The sequence below is a fragment of the Plecotus auritus genome, assembly GCF_963455305.1.
Source record: "Plecotus auritus genome assembly, chromosome: 5".
Classification (NCBI taxonomy): domain Eukaryota; kingdom Metazoa; phylum Chordata; class Mammalia; order Chiroptera; family Vespertilionidae; genus Plecotus; species Plecotus auritus.
Window position 1 is genome coordinate 153,051,753 of NC_137776.1, and position 6,000 is coordinate 153,057,752.

General features: G+C 48.7%; 1 protein-coding gene across 1 annotated transcript in view; it reads right to left on the reverse strand.

The window, feature by feature from the left end:
• GOLM1 (golgi membrane protein 1) overlaps positions 1-252 on the reverse strand; it is a 48,651-nt gene extending 48,399 nt beyond the window's left edge. Inside the window, exon 1 of the mRNA XM_080670976.1 lies at positions 134-252. The gene's annotated coding sequence lies outside the window, so the exon portion shown is untranslated. The remainder of the gene's footprint in view (positions 1-133) is intronic.
• Positions 253-6,000: the final 5,748 nt, after the last annotated feature.

Sequence of the window (6,000 nt, forward strand, 5' to 3'; positions counted from 1 at the left end):
CCGGGCGGTGTCTTCCGGGACCGGCACCGAGTCCCTGGGACCGAACCCCGGGCGGAGGAGGGACGGAGAGAATGAAGCAGCCAGGGCGCCGGGCGGCGAAGGGCGCGCCGAGGAACGCGCGCCATGCACTCACCTCTTGCCGCGGCTCGAGCGGCCGCTCGGCTCTGCACGCCCGGCTCCCAGGTCCCCCGGCCGCTCTGCCGCCGCTGCCGGCGCCGACCCCGCGCTCCGCCCGCTCCGCGCCGCGCGCCTCCGGCCTCCGCAGCGGCGAGTCCCCGCCCCCGGCAGCGCCCGCGGCGCGGGGAAGAGGCGGCGCCTTGAGCGCACAGAGGCGAGGCCGGGGCCGCCGGGGCCGCGCCCGGACGCCGGCCACACGGTGCGCGCGCCCGAGCCGCGGCCGCCCCTCGGCAGGAACCGGGAAACCCGCGCAGCACCCCTCCTTGCCCCACGGCCGCAGCCCCTTCTCTTCCAGGGGCCCCGGGCGTTCCCTCGGGACGCGGCTCCGACGGCAAATCTGAGCGGTCCGACGCTTCTTTAGGAGGCGGGTAGGTGGGACGCGGCGGCGGAGCGAAGGGTCCTGGAGAGTCAATTCCTCCCACGCCCCCTGGACTCCAGGGAATTTTCCGGAAAGCAGAGCCAACCACGCCCAGCGCCACACACCTTGCCACACTCAGGTCTCCTTCAGTGGTCCAGGCCCACACTGCTCGGAGTAGAGGAGCCAGTGGAAAGTAGATGTTTGGTGGGGGAGGAGGGTTTTTTGTTTTTTTTTTTCTAATTCCACATCCATTCTGGGTTGGCCATAATCTCCCCTTGACTGTTATCTCTCAAACCTAATTTTTGGAGCTGTGGCTCTCCGACTTCTTGCGATAGATACAATGAAGGTTCCTGGGCGCACGGCAGTTTGGAAAGCACTGTCAGGTCATACCTCCCAGAGTGGATGCCACAAAACTAGGGTCCTCTAGGGTTCCTACACTAGAAAATTATACAGCAGCGGTTCTTAACCCTGACCGCACGGGGCAGTTAGAATTATCTGGGAGCTTTTAGAATATTCAGGTGCTAGGATCCCACCGCTGGAGTTGTGAGTCCAAATGTTGATATTTGTGTTTGTTTTAAAGCTTCCCAGGTAATTCTAACAGATGGCCAGACTGAGAAACCTTCTCCCAGAATTATCACTTTTGGAACCTACCTCGCTCTGCTGTCTGGGAAAGGAACCCTTCCGCTCACCCCTCCCAAATCCCAACAACAACAAGAACAAGGAAATACACAAACTCCCAAGGGAATGCTTACAGCCAAACTTTTCAACTTGAACAAAGACTCACCTTGAAGAAAGTGACCAAGATAACCTTACACCTCCTGACCACGGATCTCCTTAACTGCCAGAAAATATCTTTATGAACCAAAATCTCCTAACTGAATTATGAGCGGACAATAATGACCCCTTTAGAGTGACGTTTTACCATATTCCAAAGTGAATTACTCACTGTTAGACTGCCACCTGGTCAAACCAAATGTTCAAAAGCTGAGGGTGTGTTGGACATCAGCTTTGGCTTTTCCAAGGACTTGACTTGTATCACTTCGATCTTCTCCTGACCTTAAGTGTCCATATCCAGGTTTGGAGACAGATACAGTAAATTTCCTTGATTGCTCCTTTTGGCTCTCTTAGATTGGTAGCCCACAACTTCATCTCATTTGCCTGTAAGTAGTAGGTCTCCATTTATCTGCAACTAATTAGTCCGCAATGACTCAGCCAGTGATCATTTTTATGGAACAGGCCCGTATGTTTAAGTCCTAGGGCAGCTGGCTGCTGGCTGAATTAACTACATCTTTACTGAGGAGGAATCAGTCCTTTTCAAGTTTCATGAGAACCTTTATGACCGAATTTGGAATTTTTAAGATGCAGTTATATCTAAAAATATATATATCCTATCTAATAAAAGAGTAATATGCAAACTGACCTACCTCCGCCACACCCACCAGCCAATCAGGAGTGAGTATGCAAATTAACCAACCAAGATGGCTGCGGCCACAGAGAGAGCAGGAGGCTTGGGTTTCCCTGGCAATGGAGGAAGCCAAGCTTTCCGCACACCCTGGCCGGCTCAGGCCTCGGCTTAAGGCTACAAAGTTTCAATTATAGAAAATAAATAAATCCCAACAAAAATGGCGACAGCCACGGAGCTGGAGAGAGCAGGAGGCTTGAGTTGCCCCCCAGCAATGGAGGAAGCCAAGCTTCTGCAGCCCTGGCCTGCCTTGGCCTCCTCCACTCAAGGCTACAAAGTTTCAATTATAGAAGACAAATAAACCCCAGATACCAGGGCCTCGGCTTGGGTCGCCAGGGGGCATGGCCAGCCTGCAAACCACCACAGACCCCTCACCCAGGCCACCCCATGCCCCAAGGGAACCCCCACCCTGATCTGGAACACCCTTCAGGGAAAACCAGCTGGGCCCCACCCGTGCACCAGGCCTCTATCCTATCTAATAAGAGAATAATATGCAAATTGGCCATCACTCCAAAACACAAATGGCTGCCCCCATGTGGTCAAAGATGACTGCTCCCATGTGGACACAAGATGGCCGCCACAATATGGCCAGCAGGGGAGGGCAGTTAGGGGTGACCAGGCCGGCAGAAGAGGTAAGTTGGGGCAACCGGGCCTGCAGGGAAGGGCAGTTGGCGGGGACCCGGGCCTGCAGGGGAGAGCAGTTGCGGGGAGACCAGGCCTGCAGGGGAGGGAAGTTAGGGGTGACCAGGCCTGCAGGGGAGGGCAGTTAGGGGTGACCAGGCTGGCAGGGGAGCAGTTAGGCATCAATCAGGCTGGCAGGGGAGTGGGTAGGGGGTGATCAGGCTGGCAGGCAGAAGCAGTTAGGGGCAATCAGGAAGGCAGGCAGGCGAGCAGTTGGGAGCCAGTAGTCCTGGATTGTGAGAGGGATGTCCGACTGCCCGTTTAGGGGTCCCAGATTGGAGCGGGTGCAGGCTGGGCTGAGGGACACACACCCCCTGTGCACGAATTTCATGCACCGGGCCTCTAGTATAACATATAAATATAGTATATATTGCATATATAAATATTGGATTTACATTCCTTACCATGTTTTCTATTTCCTCAAGGCTTCTTACCCACAGTATTTAGCCTAATCCAGCCGTGGGCAAACTACGGCCCGCGGGCCGGATCCGGTCCGTTCGGCTGTTCTATCTGGCCCACGGAGCCGAAAGAGCAGAGGGTTCTCTTGCTCTCCCCTCCGCTCCTTTACTTTGATTTTTTTTTTATTTATTTTATTTTTTTTATTTATTTTTTTAAATAAATCTGTATTCAGATTATTACAATTATTTCTCCTTTTCCCCCCATAGCTCCCCTCCACCCATTTCCCACCCCACCTTCTGCCCTTACCTACCCCCCACTGTCCTCATCCATAGGTGTATGATTTTTGACCAGTCTCTTCATGAACCCCCCACACCCCTTTCCCCCTGAGAATTATCAGTCCTCTCCCTTTCTATGCCCCTGATTCTATTGTATTCACCAGATTATTCTGTTCCTCAGGTTTTTAATTCACTTGATTTTTAGGTTCACTTGTTGATAGATATGTATTTGTTGTTCATAATTTTTCTCTTTACTTTTTTCTTCTTCCTCTTCCTTAAGAATACCTTTCAGCATTTCATATAATATTGGTTTGGTGGTGATGAACTCCTTTAGCTTTTTCTTGTCTGTGAAACTCTTTATCTGCCCTTCAATTCTGAATGATAGCTTTGCTGGGTAGAGTAATCTTGGTTGTAGGTTCTTGCTATTCATCACATTGAAAATTTCTTGCCACTCCCGTCTGGCCTACATAGTTTCTGTTGAAAAGTCAGCTGACAGTCGTATGGGTGCTCCCTTGTAGGTAACTAACTGTTTTTCTCTTGCTGCTTTTAATATTCTCTCTTTGTCTTTTGCTCTTGGCATTTTAATTATGATGTGTCTTGGTGTGGTCCTCTTTGGATTCCTTTTGTTTGGGGTTCTGTGCGCTTCCTGGACTTGTAAGTCTATTTCTTTCACCAGGTGGGGGAAGTTTTCGGTCATTATTTCTTCAAATAGGTTTTCAGTATCTTGCTCTCTCTCTTCTTCTGGCACCCCCATAATTCTGATGTTGGTATGCTTGAAGTTGTCCCAGAGTCTTCTTACATTATCTTCAACTTTTTGGATTTTTTTTTTTTGCTTTTTGCTTTTTCGGTTGAGTGTTTTTTGCTTCTTTGTATTTCAGTTTTATTTTATTTTTTTTTTAAATAAATCTTTATTCAGATTATTACAATTATTTCTCCTTTTTTCCCCCATAGCTCCCCTCCACCCATTTCCCACCCCACCTTCTGCCCTTACCTACCCCCCACTGTCCTCATCCATAGGTGTATGATTTTTGTCCAGTCTCTTTATGAACCCCCCCATACCCCTTTCCCCCTGAGAATTATCAGTCCACTCCCTTTCTATGCCCCTGATTCTATTATATTCACCAGATTATTCTGTTCCTCAGGTTTTTAATTCACTTGATCTTTAGGTTCACTTGTTGATAGATATGTATTTGTTGTTCATAATTTTTATCTTTCCTTTTTTCTTCTTCCTCTTCTTTAAGAATACCTTTTAGCATTTCATATAATACTGGTTTGGTGGTGATGAACTCCTTTAGCTTTTTCTTATCTGTGAAACTCTTTATCTGCCCTTCAATTCTGAATGATAGCTTTGCTGGGTAGAGTAATCTTGGTTGTAGGTTCTTGCTATTCATCACATTGAAAATTTCTTGCCACTCCCGTCTGGCCTGCATAGTTTCTATTGAAAAGTCAGCTGACAGTCGTATGGGTGCTCCCTTGTAGGTAACTAACTGTTTTTCTCTTGCTGCTTTTAATATTCTCTCTTTGTCTTTTGCTCTTGGCATTTTAATTATGATGTGTCTTGGTGTAGTCCTCTTTGGATTCCTTTTGTTTGGGGTTCTGTGGGCTTCCTGGACTTGTAAGTCTATTTCTTTCACCAGGTGGGGGAAGTTTTCGGTCATTATTTCTTCAAATAGGTTTTCAGTATCTTGCTCTCTCTCTTCTTCTGGCACCCCCATAATTCTGATGTTGGTACGCTTGAAGTTGTCCCAGAGTCTTCTTACATTATCTTCAACTTTTTGGATTTTTTTTTTTTGCTTTTTGCTTTTTCGGTTGAGTGTTTTTTGCTTCTTTGTATTTCAATTCTTTGACTTGATTTTTGTGTTCCTCTTGTCTGTTTTGGTCTCTGTATAATATTTTTTATTTCAGTCAGTGTATGTTTAATTTCTAGTTGGTCCTTTTTCATATCTTCGAGGGTCTCGTTATATTTATCGGCCTTTTCTAGGATATTCTTAAAAAGCCTTATAACCATGGTTTTGAATTCTATATCCAGTCGTTTGCTTTCCTCCATTTCTTTCGTTTGTGATCTGATTCTTTGACGCCGCATTTTCACTGCTTCCCTGAGTTGGTAAGGTAGATTTGTGTGCTAGGTTTCCAATATGGCCCAGTGGGTCTGCCTCCCAGTTAACCTGAAGTGGACACTGTTGGTGCACCCCTTTGTGGACTGTGTGTACAGCCTTGTTGTAATTAAGTCTTTATTGTTGTTGGTATCACTGGGAAGAATTGACCTCCGGGCCAGTTGGCTGTAAGGATCAGCTGTGTCTATGCTGGGAGAAGTTCAGTGCTGGAGACAGCCTTATAGGATTAGACTTGCCAAATTGCAATAGCCTCTGTGCTCAGCTTGGATGGGGTGGAGTCTCAGTCTTGGCTTCCCGTCAGCCTTGCCCTTGCGCGCACGTGCGTGCCTTCAGACCTCTGCCTTCCCGGCTCCCGAGTCTCTGCCCGAGAGTCCCCCCACAAGAGCGTGGGTCCCCAGGGGCTCGCCTGAAACTGGGGTTCACTGCAGTCAGAACTGGGGCTCAGTGCAGTCAGGAGCCTCTGACTCCCTTCCACTAGGGAAAGCCTGTGGCAACCTCCGCAGCCTTTGTGCACACTGGCACGCGCGCGCTTTC